Source organism: Pleurodeles waltl, chromosome 4_2, assembly GCF_031143425.1.
Source record: "Pleurodeles waltl isolate 20211129_DDA chromosome 4_2, aPleWal1.hap1.20221129, whole genome shotgun sequence".
Classification (NCBI taxonomy): Eukaryota; Metazoa; Chordata; class Amphibia; order Caudata; family Salamandridae; genus Pleurodeles; species Pleurodeles waltl.
Window position 1 is genome coordinate 827,192,949 of NC_090443.1, and position 21,043 is coordinate 827,213,991.

General features: G+C 54.2%; 1 protein-coding gene across 10 annotated transcripts in view; it reads left to right on the forward strand.

The window, feature by feature from the left end:
• The window catches only part of DOCK7 (dedicator of cytokinesis 7), a 1,022,674-nt gene that overhangs the window by 485,551 nt on the left and 516,080 nt on the right, over nt 1–21,043 (forward strand). The gene's annotated exons all lie outside the window — the stretch shown is intronic.

The following is a 21,043-nucleotide window of genomic DNA, read 5'->3' on the forward strand; positions in this document are numbered from 1 at the left end:
TTATGCTGGGCAAAAAATAAGCAGCAGTGAACGCTCTGCAATGGGCCATTACTAACATCTTTTTGTCATTTGTATCCAAGCTGGACGTTTGTATCAAAAGGGAAGGGGCTGCAAATATTCTTCAAAACCCCCACTCCCATTTCTAATTATTACGCTGTGGATACTGTTACAAGTTAGTAAGGCCTGCCTGACCAGGATAGCATAGTTGGCGAACATGTATTTAATTGTATTTACAAAAAGATAACAGAACTTAACTTCAAAGTTTATTTAGGCCTAAACATATTTAAACATTGTCAGCTTTATTGAATAATTCTGAAAAATTCTAAGGGGGGGTGCAATGATTTTTTCCCCCACTGGGGGCGCAACATAAAAAGTTTGACGACTGCTGTTCTAGTGACTGAGGGAAGTACACTGCTGTCTGTGGTATACTGCTCCAGAAAGGCATGTCCCTAAGCATCAGGATTTCAGTGTTGTATGCTGAAGAATGAAAGGCCTTTTGGAGGAGCATCTGGACACCCAGTACTGGTCTCCATAAGCTCCCAATCCACTTGGCCAGTTAAGGTACTAGCAGGTACAGAGAGCTGTAGGACTTGTGTTGGGTTAATTATTGTAAGCCTTCTTATCAACCCTCTCATAAACAAGAGCACCTAAAATGTTTCTTGAAGGCAATAGCTACTCCTCCCACATCATGCTCCCGGTTCTGTCAACATGCACAAAGGTGTAACCCTCTGGGAGAGCAAGCTTCAAGGTGGGGGCTGATGACTCATTCAACCATGGTTCTGTTAGAAATAAGATGTCAGGCTGTTCCTCACTGAGCCAGTAAGTTCAATGCCGTGTAGCTGTGCATACGTCTGCCATCTAGTGAATCAACAACCTGGTAATGATCCTGATTCTGCAGATATTACTGCAGTGTGGTATTTTTTTTTAATAAGATGTACGAGGACAGCATGGACATGGGTAATAACATGATGAGGCAAACTGGGATGTGTCAGAATGTAAGGTGCTGGTCCTGAGAATTAAGATGTTTATGCCCCTGATCTTGTCAAGATATCAATAGCTTTTACCCCATGTGATACCCTAATGTGGGTGCCTTTATTAATCTATCTCTTTAATTGCATATTCACTATTGCTACTGTATCTCTTTCGGTTCAGGAAATCTCTGAAGTGAACAGAAGGGCGTCATGCCTTAAGAATAATTATGCGGTCAACCGCACCCATTGCTGGTCCGCATAAATCAATGTACACTCGCTGTGTAAGAATGCTCTTCAGAGAGATATATATATCGAAAATGTCACTTACCCAGTGTACATCTGTTCGTGGCATGTTCCGCTGCAGATTCACATGCTGTGCATACGTCTGCCATCTAGTGTTGGGCTCGGAGTGTTACAAGTTGTTTTTCTTCGAAGACTCGACTCCATGTTAGATTGTTTTCTTTCTGCCATTGGGTTCGGACGTGTTTCATTTCGCTCCGATAGTTCGATTTGGAAAAGCTTGAAAACTCTTTATTTCTCGTCGTGTTGTTTTGATCGCGTTACACCGTCTATCGACACTTCAGTACTGTCGGATCAAACATCTTTACTCGCCCTTCGGAGCACCTGCACCCAACTCGGGCCTCGTCGGGCGGACCACGTGTAAGCCTCATGGACCGGACTCCTTTCCGATTCTGTCCTCGGTGCCATGCTAAATTCCGTTATACTGACCAACATCTCGTCTGTAATCTCTGCCTTTCCCCAGACCATCGGGAAGAAAATTGCGAGGCCTGCAGATCCTTCCGATCCAAGAAGACGCTCCGAAACCGAAGAGCACGGAGACTCGAGATGGCATCCAAAAGCACCGAACATCTCGACATCGAAGAGGAAGAGATCATGCAGACCGCAGTCTCTGTTCAAGGATCCGACTCCCAGCAGGAATCCGAGGAGGACAGACCGGTCATGGCAGGACAGCACGTGAGTACGCCTGCCCCTGTTCCATCCAAGCCGAAATATAAGGCCTTGGGGCCGCCACTCCCTGAAGGCCATGGCTCGACCCGAAAAAAGACATTCAGTGACCAACCCACAAGTTCGGCACCGAAAAAGGCCACTCCTCCGAAGCCATTGGACTCGAGTCGAAGCTCCGTTTCCGAACCGAGCAAACACTGCTCTTCCGAGTTGAAATCTCGAAAATCTTTTTCGGAACAGAGACCATCTTCGACTCATCTTTTTCAATCCCGAAAAAGCCAATTTCGGAGCCGAAAAAACTGACTTACACTGAGGAGCGTGGACTTTCAAAAGTACTTAGAGAATGCCGAAAATCTACTGAGGAGGACTCACAAATGCAGCCTATCATAGAGCAAATGGATGAAAGGCAAGCCAGGATTCATATCCACAAAGAAACGGGCAGAATTTTGTCTGCACCTCCTCCAAAACCAAAGAGGAAATTAGCCTTTCAGAAGGAATTGGACACGGCACAGCCTCCAGCTAAAGTGCCAAGAACAAAGGAGAGACATCTACCTCCTCAATTTTCTTCTTCTCAGTCTCCTTCTCACTCTCCACATATCTCTCCTCCTACCAGCCCTACACCTATGCAGTCACCATCACATTAATTTGATTGACAGCACAACAATATAGATCCTGGGATCTTTATGATCCAGATCCCATTCCCGATAACGACCCAGACTGCTATCCCTCAAAGCCTTCACCACCTGAAGATAGTACAGGGGACAATCAAGTACTAGCCAGGGCTGCAGCATACCATAGTGTCACCATGCACACTTAACAGTTGGAGGACGATTTTTTATTTAATACACTCTCCTCCACGCACACAACATACCAGTCGCTCCCTATACTCCCAAGCATGCTAAAACATGCTGATCAAATCTTTAGCGAGCCTTTCAAAGCGAGAATAATAACTCCCAGGGTAGAGAAGAAATACAAGCCACCTCCGTCTGATCCTGTGTATAAAAGTCAGCAACTCCCTCCAGACTCAGTAGTAGTAAGTGCCGCTAGGAAGAGGGCAAACTCGAAGCCGTCAGGTTATGCACCCCCACCAGACAAAGAGAGCAGAAAATTTGATGCTGAAGGGAAGAGAATGGCATCCCAGGCAGCCAACCAATGGAGAATAGCCAACTCTCAGACGTTGTTGGCTGGATACGATAGGGCACATTGGGGTGAGATGAAAGATCTAATTCAGCATCTCTTCAAGGAACATCAAAACAGGACTCAGCAGATAGTAGAGGAAGGGCAAGCCATCTTCAATCACCAAATTAGGTCTGCCCTAGACTCAGCAGACACAGCTGCCAGGAGCGTCCACACTGCTGCAACAATCAGGAGGCACGAATGGCTCAGGTCCTCCGGGTTCAAACCTGAAATTCAACAAGCGGTGTTGAATATGCCGTTCAATAAAAAACAACTTTTCGGCACAGAGGTGGACACTGCAATTGAAAAAGTGCCTAAAGACTCATGCACCGCAAAGGCCATGGGTGCGCTATACACCACACAATACTGGGGATCCTTTTGGAAACCTCAGTTAAGAGGTTGATTTAGGCCCCAGAGTACAGAGCCATCCACATCACAACCAGAATCACCCTACCAACCTCAATATCAAAGAGGTAGTTTCAGAGGTTATAGAGGCCTGTACCCCAGAGGCAGGGGAAAATATCAGACATCAAAACAAGCCTCACAAGGTAAACAGTGACTTGTACCATTCCTTTCCAATTCACACCTCCCCTGTGGGGGGAAGACTGCAAAAGTTCCACAACAATTGGCTAAACATTACCACAGACAACTATGTATTATCAATTGTCCGCAATGGCTATTGCCTAGAATTGATACAAACTCTACCAAACATTCCACCAAAACCACACAGGCTTTCCACACACCATATCACTCTGTTACAGGAAGAGGTTAAATCTCTATTACTCAAACAAGCAATAGAACCCGTGCCACAAAATCAAATAGGAACGGGAGTTTACTCACTGTATTTCCTCATTCCCAAAAAGGATGGCACCTTAAGGCCAATATTAGATCTCAGAACCCTCAATCTTTACATTCTGTCAGAACACTTTCATATGGTAACACTACAGGATGTTATCCCACTACTTCAGCAACACGATTTCATGGCAACATTAGACCTCAAAGATGCGTATTTTCACATACCCATCCATCCTGTGCACAGAAAATATCTCAGGTTTGTCATTCAAGGAAAGCACTATCAGTTCAAAGTGTTATCCTTTGGAATAACGACAGCTCCAAGGGTATTCACAAAGTGCCTAGCGGTAGTCGCAGCCTACCTAAGAAGACAACACATACATGTCTTTCCATACCTAGACGATTGGCTAATAAAATCAAACAATCATACGCAGTGTCAAAACCATGCGCATTATGTAATACAAACCCTGCACATGCTAGGGTTCTCAATAAACTACCAAAAGTCACAACTACAGCCTGCGCAAATACAACAGTATTTAGGGGCAATACTAAATACTCAAAAAGCGCTTGCAAGTCGAAATACGCAGAGAATACAAGCATTCCACAATATATTAGCACAAATACAGACAGGTCAACAATACACTGTCAAATTTGTCATGAGACTATTAGGTATGATGACATCATGTATTGTAATTGTTCCATATGCAAGACTAAACATGCAGCCCTTGCAACAGTGCCTTGCACAGTGGTCACAAGCACAGGGTCAACTTCAAGACCACCAAACATACATGTCCCTTCAGTGGTGGAATTCCACAAATCTAAATAAAGGGCGGCCGTTTCAAGACCCTGTGCCTCAGACCATAGTTACAATAGATGCATCAATGATTGGCTGAGGACCTCACCTCAACAATCACAACATTCAAGGACAATGGGATTCACAACGCAAACAGCTACACATAAGTCACTTACAGCTGTTAGCTGTCTTCCTAGCACTCAAAGCTTTTCAGCCTCTCCTTATTCACAAAAATGTCCTGATCAAAACAGACAACATGACCACCATGTATTACCTAAACAAACAAGGAGGGACACATTCGTCCCAACTCTCCCTCCTAACTCAAAAAATTTGGAAATGGGCAATATACAATCAAATTCACCTAGTAGCACATTACATTCCAGGGATACACAACCAGCTAGCGGATGTTCTCAGCAGAAATCATCAACAGACACACAAGTGGGAGATTCACCCTCAGGTACTTCAAAAATACTTTCAACAATGGGGAACACCAGACATGGATCTGTTCGCCACCAGCAAAAACGCAAAATGCCAAAACTTTGCATTCAGATACCCACATCCCCTATCCAAGGACAATGCTCTATGGATGAATTGGTCAGGGATATTTGCTTACGTTTTTCCTCCTCTCCCACTCATTCCTTTTCTAGTCAACAATTTGCGTCAAAACACGCTCAATCTGATACTTATAGCACCAATGTGGGCACGTCACCCCTGGTGCACAACACTACTAGACCTGTCGGTAGTACCACACTCCAAACTCCCAAACAGACTAGATCTGTTGACACAAAACAAAGGGCAGATCAGGCACCCAAATCCCAACACACTCAATCTAGCGATTTGGCTCCTGAGATTTTAGAATTTCGGTATTTACAGCTACCAACTGAATGTATGGAAGTAATTAAACAAGCAAGAAAACCCACTACCAGACAGTGCTATGCCTACAAATGGAAAAGATTAGTATATTACTGTCAGTCTGAACAAATTGCCCCTCTTTCAGCATCAATACAAGATAATGTATATTATTTGCTTCATTTGCAAAAATCAAATCTAGCATTCTCTTGCATAAAAATACATCTCACTGCAATTTCTGCATATTTGCAAAATATACAGCACACATCTTTATTTAGAGTACCTGTTATCAAAGCCTTCATGGAAGGCTTAAAATGCATCATTCCACCCAGAACACCTCCAGTTCCTTCTTGGATTTCAAACATAGGGGGTCATTCTGACCTCGGCGGTAAAAGGCCCTTACCGCCGGTCAGAAGTCTGCCATTCTACCGCCGCGGCCGCGGTAAACCGCCACGGTCATTCTGACCACCAACTGTGAAACCGCCAACAATCCGACATCCAAGGAAGGCCGCCTCATCAGCGGGCCGTGGAAAACTGGAGATGACCAAACCTCCACCGTCACGCCAACACAAACACGCCCATGCCATTCTGACCCACGAATCCACGCGGCGGTCTTTCAACCGCGGTATTCCATTGGCGGTACACACCGCCGCGCTCAAAATACACACACAGCTCCAAAACACAGCCACATTGGACAATGTGAAATACGCACACCTGAGACACATACAAACAACACTCCCACACATCCAATCAACTATAAAACACACACCCACATCACCCACAAACCCCCACTAGTTGGAAATCGGAGCGAAGGCGAGAGAGAGAGAGAGAGAGAGAGAGAGAGAGAGATAGAGAGAGCGAGCACAGCAATAGAAAACCCCAACACACACAGGAACCCAACTTCATCACCCACACCACATCTACGCACACATAACCACATATCACCACGCACATCACCACAAATACCACCCCACACCTCATCCACACCACCCCATGGCACCCCAAAGACACCCAAGGTTTACTGACCAAGAACTCCGGGTCATGGTGGAGAAAATTATGAGGGTTGAGTCCCAGCTCTTCGGCACACAGGTGCAGCACACCACCATAGCAAGGAAGGCTGAGCTATGGCAAAGGATCGTAGACAGGGTCAACGCTGTGGAACAGCATCCCAGAAATCGGGAAGATATCAGAAAGCGATGGAACGACCTACGGGGGAAGGTGCGCTCGATGATCTCCAGGCACAACATTGCTGTGCAGAAGACTGGCGGCGGACCCCCACCCACTCCACCCCAATTCACAGCATGGGAGCAAGAGGTGGTAAACATCCTGCATCCTGATGGCCTCGCTGGAGTAGGCGGAGGAATGGACTCTGGTAAGTCGAATCTCAACTACTTCACCCCCCCCAACCACCAGCATGTCAACCCCCCCCTCCCTCACCCCCAATCCCAACCCCCCAGCACACAATGTCTCACCAGCACAACCCACCCTAAACAACACCAACCCCTGAATGCCAACACAAACCATAGACAGCCACCACCAAAGCATGACCATTGCACATAACCATACCCCCCCCCCCCCCACCACCCTCACAACACCTCCCACAAGGGAATGCCAGCACTGGGGGACAAGGGCACTAAAAATGCACGCCATGGCACGCACAGAAACAATAACCATACTCCTTTACCCCTGCAGGGCCCGAACGCCAACACACCACCACAGAAGGTCCAGATTTGTCCATCCCACCCCCAGAACAGGCCCCCAGCGAGGACAGCAGCTCTGTCGACCTAGAACCTGATGACCAGCCCGGACCATCGGGGACCTCTGGACAGTCGGTTCCCCACACACAGACACAGGCCACAGCAGACCCAAACCCCTCTGGGAACACCAGCACAGCTCCCACCCAGCGGGCCCATGCCTCTGTCTCGCGGACGCGTCAATCAGCGGTGTGTCCGCCACTACAGGGCACCCAGGCTGACCCAACACCCCAACAACAACAGGGACCTGGGGGCAGTGGTAGTGGGCACACCGTCCAGGGGACAGAGGCCCGGGGAAACAGGGCAACTGGGAGGGCTGCTGAGCGACAGGGGGGGGAGGACAGGCCCAGGGAACCGACTCTCCAAGAGGCCCTCACCACCATCATGGGAGCATACCATCACTCCCAGGAGACGATGGCGACGGTACTGGCCAGGTTCACCGAGATCCAGGCACAGCAGGAGGAACGGTACATTGGGTTCAGCAATGAACTCCGGAACATCGCTACCGCTATGGGGACCATAGTCCAGGCCCTCAACCGGATAGAAACCACATTGCGGGACCATGTGGCACCGCAAAGGGCCCCTGTCACTAGCCAGGAACAGCCTACCACCTCCGCCGGCGCTAGTGGTCAGGAGGCCCCCACAGAACGACGGGCCACCAGAACCCCACCTCCTGCTGAAGAACAACCACCATGCAAGAGGAACCTGAGATCTCAAAGGAAGACCGAGTAGGATGCCAAGACCCCCGCCAGCCTAATATCCCCCCCGGATGTCATTCCACCGTCCCACAGTGTCACCCTGTCCAACCTTGAACTGCCCCTGCTCCATCCTTCCACAGGTATATGGACAATGCACCTGTGCGACCGAGAACTGGACTCTGCCATGGTCATAACTCCACCCTCACCCATCACCGTTTTAATATCATGTACCAATATCTAGCACTAAAAATAAATCACTCATTGCACTGAAATCATTCAGGAGTCAGCCTGTATTATTTACAAATGTATAACACATTACTGATCAATAATGTTCTGTTATTCTTGTGATGACAACATACCAGTGTCAATAAGCATTAGTCCATGGGCCAACCAAGCAGAAGTCACGCAGTGGGTCATACAGCACTGAAAAGGGAAGGGAAAATCAAACATCAGTTTAAAGGAACTGGGGGGAAATACACAAAGTAAAGATGCAGGGGGCTTTCAGTAAATGTTAAATGGCGTGGGTGATTCTTACCTGTGTGCTACTGAAAATACTGTTGGATAACTCTGTCCCTGTTGTCTGGGTCGTTCTCTTCGTCTTCCCCCTCTTCACTCTCCGCAGGCTCCACAGCTCCTTCAACAACACCATCTGGACCATCCTCCTGCAGGAAAGGCACCTGACGTCGCAATGCCAGATTGTGAAGCATACAGCAGGCCACGATGATCTGGCACACCTTCTTTGGTGAGTACATCAGGTATCCCCCTGTCATATGCAGGCACCTAAACCTGGCCTTCAGGAGGTCAAAGGTTCTTTCTATGATCCTCCTAGTTCGCCCATGGGCCTCATTGTACCGTTCCTCTGCCCTGGTCCGGGGATTCCTCACTGGGGTCAATAGCCAAGGCAGGTTGGGGTAACCAGAGTCACCAATTAGCCACACACGGTGTCTCTGTAGCTGTTCCATCACATAAGGGATGCTGCTATTCCGCATCACATACGCGTCATGCACTGACCCAGGGAACTTGGCATTCACATGGGAGATGTACTGGTCAGCCAAACAGACCACCTGGACGTTCATCGAATGTTAACTTTTCCTGTTTCTGTACACCTGTTCATCGTCTTTTGGGGGTACTAAAGCCACATGGGTCCCATCAATGGCACCAATTATGTTGGGGATATGTCCAAGGGCATAAAAATCACCCTTCACAGTGGCCAAATCAACCTCCTCAGGGAATACAATGTAGCTCTGCATGTGTTTCGTCAGGGCAGATAACACTCTAGACAAGATTTTTGAAAACATAGGCTGAGACATTCCAGATGACATGGCCACTGTTGTCTGGAATGAGCCACTTGCCAAAAAATGGAGGACTGACAGAACCTGCACTAGAGGTGGAATTCCTGTGGGTTGGCGGATGGGGGACATCAGGGCTGGCTCCAGCTGGGCACACAGTTCATGTATAGTGGCTCGGTCAAGTCGGTATCGTAGTATGATATGGCGTTCTTCCATTGTCAACAGGTCCACCAGCGGTCGGTACACGCGAGGATTCATCCGTCTCCTCGCAAGTCCCAGCGGACGGTGCCTAGGAAGGACAACATGGAGCACAGAGTCAAGCAAATCACAGGTACGTTCACCACAGCATGCATAGCACACGATTATCTATGTATTGAAAGGCGTGTATGTGTGGCAATGCTAGGCCTAGGCCTGTGTGACGCAGTACAAATTATGCCATGTGGGCCCTTGAAATGGCGGCTGCCTGACCTGTGAAGTGGGACAATGGGATGTGAGGTCAATGCGCTGGCGTGGCACACCGTGGCGGTAGCCGGTCGAAGACCGCTATACGAAGCCGCATTGGCTAACATTGAAGCCTATGGGTTTCAGGAGCCAATGACGAGGTGCGCCGGCGGTCGCGGTACGCACCGCCGCGGTACGCACCGCTGCGGGCGTGACCGCCATTTTCTATCTGCTTAATCACTCGAGACCTGATCATCCACAGGAGAGGACCTATACTGCAAGTGCTGCTGTGACCTCGGTCTGGAAGTGACAATGGCTGCTGCGACTGGGGAAAGGGCCCCTGCCTTCACGTCTGAGGAGTTGGAGAAACTTGTGGATGGGGTCCTCCCCCAGTATGCGTTACTCTACGGTCCTCCAGACCAACAGGTAAGTACACTGGGTGCACATTGAATGGGCTATGCCTGTGTGGAGTGGGGTGGATGTAAGTTGGTGGGGTGGGGGGCGAATGAGGAGTGCAACGCACGACAGATGAGAGCATGTGCCATATGGCAAGGTTGGGGAGGGGGTGCCAATCGCATCTAGCATGCAGAAAATTGACGGATTTTTCCTTCCCACTCTGTACATGTCAAATAGGTCAGCGCCCATCAGAAAGTGGACATTTGGCGTGCCATCGCCAAGGAAATCCGGGCCCGGGGGGTCCACACAAGACGGGGCACCCACTGCCGCAAGAGGTGGGAGGACATCCGCCGCGGGACCTGGAAGACCGCCGAGTCACTGCTGGGGATGGCCTCCCAACCTAGGAGGGGTGCCAGTCGTACCCTGACCCCCCTGATGTCCCGGATCCTGGCGGTGGCCTACCCTGATTTGGATGGGCGCTTGAGGACATCACAGCAGACACAAGGGGGTGAGTATCAGCACATTCTGCTATCTCTCTGTGCAGTGGAGGCGTCTGGGTGGGGGAGGAGGGTTGTGGGTGACATTAGGCCAGGGCGCTTTCTGTAGTGTAGTCCTCTCCTTTAGGCATGGCCCTGTGCTCCCGGCCCCCAACTCTGTAGGGTGACAAGTACAGCTATCGATGGTCCAGCATCACACATGTGCGCGTTTGTCGTCTCTAGACCTGTTGTCCTAGTCAGAAGTACTGAGTAGTGTACCCCGAATGCGCGGCTTAGTGCATGAGGCTCCTGTGTCTGTCCTCTCCGCCAACGGTGTTGACATTGCATGCACTCAACCTGGTCTTCGTTTTTCTCCCCCCACCCTTCTTCTTCATCTTCTTGTGCATGTGTGCATTAGCATCATCAGGCGGAGGAGAATTGGTATCGGAGCACGAGGGAGCTGCAAGTCACAAGGCCCCGGTGGGACCAGGAACAGACACCGAGGGCACCAGTGATCCGGAGGGCGAGGGGAGCACCACTACGGGGACCGGTGGTGACACCAGCGACAGCGACATGTCCTCGGAAGGGAGCTCCCTAGCGGTGGCGGCAACATCCGGGCCCCCCGCCTCTACAGGTACAGCCGCCACCCAGCGCACCAGCCCCGCCCTCCCAGCAGCCCCTCAGCCTACGCTCCGTGCCCGCTCGCCCAGGAAGGCGGGCGTCTCCTTCGCCCCAGGCACCTCAGCCCCTGCCCCTGTTACCCCTGCTGCCCTTAGTGAGGAGGTCATTGACCTCCTTCAGACCATCATTGTTGGGCAGACTACCCTTTTGAATGCCATCCAGGGGGTAGAAAGGGAGGTGCATCGGAGCAATGCCTACCTGGAGGGCATTCATTCGGGTCAGGCTGCCGATCAACGATCGTTCAATGCTCTGGCCTCAGCACTGACGGCAGCCATTGTCCCTGTTTCCAGCCTCCCTCTTCTGACTGCCTCCACCCTGTCTCTGTCTCCTGTTCTTCAGCCTATCCCATCCACACCATCAGACCAGCCTGCACACACCTCAACGCCCAAGGGCAGCTCATCCAGACACACGCACCACAGAACCCACAAGCATTCACGCAAGCAACACCCAGATGCAGACATTCCAACAGTCACTACCACCTCTGTGTCCCCCTCCTCCTCGTCTCCCTCCTCCCTCCCTGTGACGTCTACACTCACACCTGCATGCACACCACCATCAGCCAGTGCTTCCATCACCAGCACACCCTCCAGTCCAGTCCGCACACGTGCAGTCACCACCCCACTACCATTTACACGTCCCCTGTGTCCTCTCCCACTGTGTCTGTCACCCCCTCTTCCAAGACACACAAACGCAGGCAGACACCCACCCAACAGCCATCTACCTCACGACAGCCTCCAGCACAAGCACCTGCACCCAAAGACAGCACACCTGACTCTCCTACAACCACATCCTCTTCCTCCACTCCCATCACCACTTCTCCTACCTTTTACCTTGGTCCCAAGAAAGTTTTCCTGGCTAATCTTGACCTCTTTCCCTCCACTGACCCACCCCCTCCATCTGCAAAGAGTCCCAAGAGCACCTCAGCCACCACCAGCCCAGCTTCGAGTGTCACTGTGGTGCATGGGTTCTGGAGTCCACCCTTTGCCAGCAGTGACACTTCCATCAGCAGCAAGGGGACAGCCAGCCCCCCCACCAGGCAAGAGGACCAGGAAGCTAAAGGCCCGCCGTGAGAGGACTGACACGGCTGCCCCCAAGGAGGTAAAAAAAGGCCCTTACCGCCGGTCAGAAGTCCGCCATTCTACCGCCGCGGCCGCGGTAAACCGCCACGGTCATTCTGGCCACCAACTGTGAAACCGCCAACAATCCGACATCCAAGGAAGGCCGCCTCATCAGCGGACCGCGGAAAACTGGAGATGACCAAACCTCCACCGTCACGCCAACACAAACACGCCCATGCCATTCTGACCCACGAATCCACGCGGCGGTCTTTCAACCGCGGTATTCCATTGGCGGTACACACCGCCGCGCTCAAAATACACACACAGCTCCAAAACACAGCCACATTGGACAATGTGAAATACGCACACCTGAGACACATACAAACAACACTCCCACACATCCAATCAACTATAAAACACACACCCACATCACCCACAAACCCCCACTAGTTGGAAATCGGAGCGAAGGCGAGAGAGAGAGAGAGAGAGATAGAGAGAGCGAGCACAGCAATAGAAAACCCCAACACACACAGGAACCCAACTTCATCACCCACACCACATCTACGCACACATAACCACATATCACCACGCACATCACCACAAACACCACCCCACACCTCATCCACACCACCCCATGGCACCCCAAAGACACCCAAGGTTTACTGACCAAGAACTCCGGGTCATGGTGGAGGAAATTATGAGGGTTGAGTCCCAGCTCTTCGGCACACAGGTGCAGCACACCACCATAGCAAGGAAGGCTGAGCTATGGCAAAGGATCGTAGACAGGGTCAACGCTGTGGGACAGCATCCCAGAAATCGGGAAGATATCAGAAAGCGATGGAACGACCTACGGGGGAAGGTGCGCTCGATGATCTCCAGGCACAACATTGCTGTGCAGAAGACTGGCGGCGGACCCCCACCCACTCCACCCCAATTCACAGCATGGGAGCAAGAGGTGGTAAACATCCTGCATCCTGATGGCCTCGCTGGAGTAGGCGGAGGAATGGACTCTGGTAAGTCGAATCTCAACTACTTCACCCCCCCAACCACCAGCATGTCAACCCCCCCCTCCCTCACCCCCAATCCCAACCCCCCCAGCACACAATGTCTCACCAGCACAACCCACCCTAAACAACACCAACCCCTGAATGCCAACACAAACCATAGACAGCCACCACCAAAGCATGACCATTGCACATAACCATACACCTCCCCCCCCCCACCACCCTCACAACACCTCCCACAAGGGAATGCCAGCACTGGGGGACAAGGGCACTAAAAATGCACGCCATGGCACGCACAGAAACAATAACCATACTCCTTTACCCCTGCAGGGCCCGAACGCCAACACACCGCCACGGAAGGTCCAGATTTGTCCATCCCACCCCCAGAACAGGCCCCCAGCGAGGACAGCAGCTCTGTCGACCTAGAACCTGATGACCAGCCCGGACCATCGGGGACCTCTGGACAGTCGATTCCCCACACACAGACACAGGCCACAGCAGACCCAAACCCCTCTGGGAACACCAGCACAGCTCCCACCCAGCGGGCCCATGCCTCTGTCTCGCGGACGCGTCAATCAGCGGTGTGTCCGCCACTACAGGGCACCCAGGCTGACCCAACACCCCAACAACAACAGGGACCTGGGGGCAGTGGTAGTGGGCACACCGTCCAGGGGACAGAGGCCCGGGGAAACAGGGCAACTGGGAGGGCTGCTGTGCGACAGGGGGGGGGAGGACAGGCCCAGGGAACCGACTCTCCAAGAGGCCCTCACCACCATCATGGGAGCATACCATCACTCCCAGGAGACGATGGCGACGGTACTGGCCAGGTTCACCGAGATCCAGGCACAGCAGGAGGAACGGTACATTGGGTTCAGCAATGAACTCCGGAACATCGCTACCGCTATGGGGACCATAGTCCAGGCCCTCAACCGGATAGAAACCACATTGCGGGACCATGTGGCACCGCAAAGGGCCCCTGTCACTAGCCAGGAACAGCCTACCACCTCCGCCGGCGCTAGTGGTCAGGAGGCCCCCACAGAACGACGGGCCACCAGAACCCCACCTCCTGCTGAAGAACAACCACCCCGCAAGAGGAACCTGAGATCTCAAAGGAAGACAGAGTAGGATGCCAAGACCCCCGCCAGCCTAATATCCCCCCCGGATGTCATTCCACCGTCCCACAGTGTCACCCTGTCCAACCTTGAACTGCCCCTGCTCCATCCTTCCACAGGTATATGGACAATGCACCTGTGCGACCGAGAACTGGACTCTGCCATGGACATAACTCCACCCTCACCCATCACCGTTTTAATATCATGTACCAATATCTAGCACTAAAAATAAATCACTCATTGCACTGAAATCATTCAGGAGTCAGCCTGTATTATTTACAAATGTATAACACATTACTGATCAATAATGTTCTGTTATTCTTGTGATGACAACATACCAGTGTCAATAAGCATTAGTCCATGGGCCAACCAAGCAGAAGTCACGCAGTGGATCATACAGCACTGAAAAGGGAAGGGAAAATCAAACATCAGTTTAAAGGAACTGGGGGGAAATACACAAAGTAAAGATGCAGGGGGCTTTCAGTAAATGTTAAATGGCGTGGGTGATTCTTACCTGTGTGCTACTGAAAATACTGTTGGATAACTCTGTCCCTGTTGTCTGGGTCGTCCTCTTCGTCTTCCCCCTCTTCACTCTCCGCAGGCTCCACAGCTCCTTCAACAACACCATCTGGACCATCCTCCTACAGGAAAGGCACCTGACATCGCAATGCCAGATTGTGAAGCATACAGCAGGCCACGATGATCTGGCACACCTTCTTTGGTGAGTACATCAGGTATCCCCCTGTCATATGCAGGCACCTAAACCTGGCCTTCAGGAGGCCAAAGGTTCTTTCTATGATCCTCCTAGTTCGCCCATGGGCCTCATTGTACCGTTCCTCTGCCCTGGTCCGGGGATTCCTCACTGGGGTCAATAGCCAAGGCAGGTTGGGGTAACCAGAGTCACCAATTAGCCACACACGGTGTCTCTGTAGCTGTTCCATCACATAAGGGATGCTGCTATTCCGCATCACATACGCGTCATGCACTGACCCAGGGAACTTGGCATTCACATGGGAGATGTACTGGTCAGCCAAACAGACCACCTGGACGTTCATCGAATGTTAACTTTTCCTGTTTCTGTACACCTGTTCATCGTCTTTTGGGGGTACTAAAGCCACATGGGTCCCATCAATGGCACCAATTATGTTGGGGATATGTCCAAGGGCATAAAAATCACCCTTCACAGTGGCCAAATCAACCTCCTCAGGGAATTCAATGTAGCTCCGCATGTGTTTCGTCAGGGCAGATAACACTCTAGACAAGATTTTTGAAAACATAGGCTGAGACATTCCAGATGACATGGCCACTGTTGTCTGGAATGAGCCACTTGCCAAAAAATGGAGGACTGACAGAACCTGCACTAGAGGTGGAATTCCTGTGGGTTGGCGGATGGGGGACATCAGGGCTGGCTCCAGCTGGGCACACAGTTCATGTATAGTGGCTCGGTCAAGTCGGTATCGTAGTATGATATGGCGTTCTTCCATTGTCGACAGGTCCACCAGCGGTCGGTACACGCGAGGATTCATCCGTCTCCTCGCAAGTCCCAGCGGACGGTGCCTAGGAAGGACAACATGGAGCACAGAGTCAAGCAAATCACAGGTACGTTCACCACAGCATGCATAGCACACGATTATCTATGTATTGAAAGGCGTGTATGTGTGGCAATGCTAGGCCTAGGCCTGTGTGACGCAGTACAAATTATGCCATGTGGGCCCTTGAAATGGCGGCTGCCTGACCTGTGAAGTGGGACAATGGGATGTGAGGTCAATGCGCTGGCGTGGCACACCGTGGCGGTAGCCGGTCGAAGACCGCTATACGAAGCCGCATTGGCTAACATTGAAGCCTATGGGTTTCAGGAGCCAATGACGAGGTGCGCCGGCGGTCGCGGTACGCACCGCTGCGGGCGTGACCGCCATTTTCTATCTGCTTAATCACTCGAGACCTGATCATCCACAGGAGAGGACCTATACTGCAAGTGCTGCTGTGACCTCGGTCTGGAAGTGACAATGGCTGCTGCGACTGGGGAAAGGGCCCCTGCCTTCACGTCTGAGGAGTTGGAGAAACTTGTGGATGGGGTCCTCCTCCAGTATGCGTTACTCTACGGTCCTCCAGACCAACAGGTAAGTACACTGGGTGCACATTGAATGGGCTATGCCTGTGTGGAGTGGGGTGGATGTAAGTTGGTGGGGTGGGGGGCGAATGAGGAGTGCAACGCACGACAGATGAGAGCATGTGCCATATGGCAAGGTTGGGGAGGGGGTGCCAATCGCATCTAGCATGCAGAAAATTGACGGATTTTTCCTTCCCACTCTGTACATGTCAAATAGGTCAGCGCCTATCAGAAAGTGGACATTTGGCGTGCCATCGCCAAGGAAGTCCGGGCCCGGGGGGTCCACACAAGACGGGGCACCCACTGCCGCAAGAGGTGGGAGGACATCCGCCGCGGGACCAGGAAGACCGCCGAGTCACTGCTGGGGATGGCCTCCCAACCTAGGAGGGGTGCCAGTCGTACCCTGACCCCCCTGATGTCCCGGATCCTGGCGGTGGCCTACCCTGATTTGGATGGGCGCTTGATGACATCACAGCAGACACAAGGGGGTGAGTATCAGCACATTCTGCTATCTCTCTGTGCAGTGGAGGCGTCTGGGTGGGGGAGGAGGGTTGTGGGTGACATTAGGCCAGGGCGCTTTCTGTAGTGTAGTCCTCTCCTTTAGGCATGGCCCTGTGCTCCCGGCCCCCAACTCTGTAGGGTGACAAGTACAGCTATCGATGGTCCAGCATCACACATGTGCGCGTTTGTCGTCTCTAGACCTGTTGTCCTAGTCAGAAGTACTGAGTAGTGTACCCCGAATGCGCGGCTTAGTGCATGAGGCTCCTGTGTCTGTCCTCTCCGCCAACGGTGTTGACATTGCATGCACTCAACCTGGTCTTCGTTTTTCTCCCCCCACCCTTCTTCTTCATCTTCTTGTGCATGTGTGCATTAGCATCATCAGGCGGAGGAGAATTGGTATCGGAGCACGAGGGAGCTGCAAGTCACAAGGCCCCGGTGGGACCAGGAACAGACACCGAGGGCACCAGTGATCCGGAGGGCGAGGGGAGCACCACTACGGGGACCGGTGGTGACACCAGCGACAGCGACATGTCCTCGGATGGGAGCTCCCTAGCGGTGGCGGCAACATCCGGGCCCCCCGCCTCTACAGGTACAGCCGCCACCCAGCGCACCAGCCCCGCCCTCCCAGCAGCCCCTCAGCCTACGCTCCGTGCCCGCTCGCCCAGGAAGGCGGGCGTCTCCTTCGCCCCAGGCACCTCAGCCCCTGCCCCTGTTACCCCTGCTGCCCTTAGTGAGGAGGTCATTGACCTCCTTCAGACCATCATTGTTGGGCAGACTACCCTTTTGAATGCCATCCAGGGGGTAGAAAGGGAGGTGCATCGGAGCAATGCCTACCTGGAGGGCATTCATTCGGGTCAGGCTGCCGATCAACGATCGTTCAATGCTCTGGCCTCAGCACTGACGGCAGCCATTGTCCCTGTTTCCAGCCTCCCTCTTCTGACTGCCTCCACCCTGTCTCTGTCTCCTGTTCTTCAGCCTATCCCATCCACACCATCAGACCAGCCTGCACACACCTCAACACCCAAGGGCAGCTCATCCAGACACACGCACCACAGAACCCACAAGCATTCACGCAAGCAACACCCAGATGCAGACATTCCAACAGTCACTACCACCTCTGTGTCCCCCTCCTCCTCGTCTCCCTCCTCCCTCCCTGTGACGTCTACACTCACACCTGCATGCACACCACCATCAGCCAGTGCTTCCATCACCAGCACACCCTCCAGTCCAGTCCGCACACGTGCAGTCACCACCCCACTACCATTTACACGTCCCCTGTGTCCTCTCCCACTGTGTCTGTCACCCCCTCTTCCAAGACACACAAACGCAGGCAGACACCCAACCAACAGCCATCTACCTCACGACAGCCTCCAGCACAAGCACCTGCACCCAAAGACAGCACACCTGACTCTCCTACAACCACATCCTCTTCCTCCACTCCCATCACCACTTCTCCTACCTTTTACCTTGGTCCCAAGAAAGTTTTCCTGGCTAATCTTGACCTCTTTCCCTCCACTGACCCACCCCCTCCATCTGCAAAGAGTCCCAAGAGCACCTCAGCCACCACCAGCCCAGCTTCGAGTGTCACTGTGGTGCATGGGTTCTGGAGTCCACCCTTTGCCAGCAGTGACACTTCCATCAGCAGCAAGGGGACAGCCAGCCCCCCCACCAGGCAAGAGGACCAGGAAGCTAAAGGCCCGCCGTGAGAGGACTGACACGGCTGCCCCCAAGGAGCAAAGTTCGCCCACTTCACCAGCCACAACATCTCGGGGAGGCAAGGGCCCGAGAGCCCCATCTAAGGAGCGAAAGGGCAGGAGCGCGGAGCAGGAGGGGCCCACAAGCCCCTTCCCGGGTGTTAGGAAGGACACCAAAGGGCCCAGGACTCCGTCACCGAAGGGTCCAGCAACAGCACGGTCGGAGGGCGACTGAGCAGGGAGTCCAGGCCAGGTCTGGCTCCCTTGACCGACTGGACGAGCACCGCTGAAGAGGGCCCCGCCGTGCAAAAGAGCACCGCTGAAGAGGGCCCCGCCGTGCAGAAGAGCACCGCTGAAGAGGGCCCCGCCGTGCAGAAGAGCACCGCTGAAGAGGGCCCCGCCGTGCAGAAGAGCACCGCTGAAGAGGGCACCGCCGTGCAGAAGAGCACCGCTGAACAGGGCCCCGCCGTGCAGAAGAGCACCGCTGAAGAGGGCCCCGCCGTGCAGAAGAGCACCGCTGAAGAGGGCCCCGCCGTGCAGAAGAGCACCGCTGAAGAGGGCCTGCCGTGCAGAAGAGCACCGCTGAAGAGGGCCCCGCCGTGCAGAAGAGCACCGCTGAAGAGGGCCCCGCCGTGCAGAAGAGCACCGCTGAACAGGGCCCCGCCGTGCAGAAGAGCACCGCTGAAGAGGGCCCCGCCGTGCAGAAGAGCACCGCTGAAGAGGGCCCCGCCGTGCAGAAGAGCACCACTGAACAGGGCCCCGCCGTGCAGAAGAGCACCGCTGAACAGGGCCCCGCCGTGCAGAAGAGCACCGCTGAACAGGGCCCCGCCGTGCAGAAGAGCACCGCTGAAGAGGGCCCCGCCGTGCAGAAGAGCACCGCTGAAGAGGGCCCCGCCGTGCAGAAGAGCACCGCTAAACAGGGCCCCGCCGTGCAGAAGAGCACCGCTGAACAGGGCCCCGCCGTGCAGAAGAGCACCGCTGAACAGGGCCCCGCCGTGCAGAAGAGCACCGCTGAACAGGGCCCCGCCGTGCAGAAGAGCACCGCTGAACAGGGCCCCGCCGTGCAGAAGAGCACCGCTGAACAGGGCCCCGCCGTGCAGAAGAGCACCGCTGAAGAGGGCCCCGCCGTGCAGAAGAGCACCGCTGAACTGGGCCCCGCCGTGCAGAAGAGCACCGCTGAACAGGGCCCCGCCGTCTCAAGCACCGCCCGCTGGGCCCTTCCTGTCAAGCACCGCTCCGCTGGGCCCCGCCATCTCAAGCACCGCTCCGCTGGGCCCCGCCGTCTCAAGCACCGCTCCGCTGGGCCCCGCCGTCTCAAGCACCGCTCCGCTGGGCCCTTCCTGTCAAGCACCGCTCCGCTGGGCCCCGGCGTCTCAAGCACCGCTCCGCTGGGCCCCGCCGTCTCAAGCACCGCTCCGCTGGGCCCCGCCGTCCCAAGCACCGCCCCGCTGGGCCCTTCCTGTCAAGCACCGCTCCGCTGGGCCCTTCCTGTCAAGCACCGCTCCGCTGGGCCCCGCCGTCTCAAGCACCGCTCCGCTGGGCCCTTCCTGTCAAGCACCGCCCGCTGGGCCCTTCCTGTCAAGCACCGCTCCGCTGGGCCCCGCCGTCTCAAGCACCGCTCCGCTGGGCCCTTCCTGTCAAGCACCGCTCCGCTGGGCCCTTCCTGTCAAGCACCGCTCCGCTGGGCCCTTCCTGTCAAGCACGGCTCCGCTGGGCCCTTCCTGTCAAGCACCGCTCCGCTGGGCCCCGCCGTCTCAAGCACCGCTCCGCTGGGCCCGCCGTCTCAAGCACCGCTCTGCTGGGCCCTTCCTGTCAAGCACCGCCCCGCTGGGCCCTTCCTGTCAAGCACCGCCCCGCTGGGCCCCGCCGTCTCAAGCACCGCTCCGCTGGGCCCCGCCGTCTCAAGCACCGCTCCGCTGGGCCCCGCCGTCTCAAGCACCGCTCCGCTGGGCCCTTCCTGTCAAGCACCGCCCGCTGGGCCCTTCCTGTCAAGCACCGCTCCGCTGGGCCCTGCCGTCTCAAGCACCGCTCCGCTGGGCCCTTCCTGTCAAGCACCGCTCCGCTGGGCCCCGCCGTCTCAAGCACCGCTCTGCTGGGCCCTTCCTGTCAAGCACCGCCCCGCTGGGCCCTTCCTGTCAAGCACCGCTCCGCTGGGCCCCGCCGTCTCAAGCACCGCTCCGCTGGGCCCCGCCGTCTCAAGCACCGCTCCGCTGGGCCCTTCCTGTCAAGCACCGCTCCGCTGGGCCCTGCCGTCTCAAGCACCGCTCCGCTGGGCCCTTCCT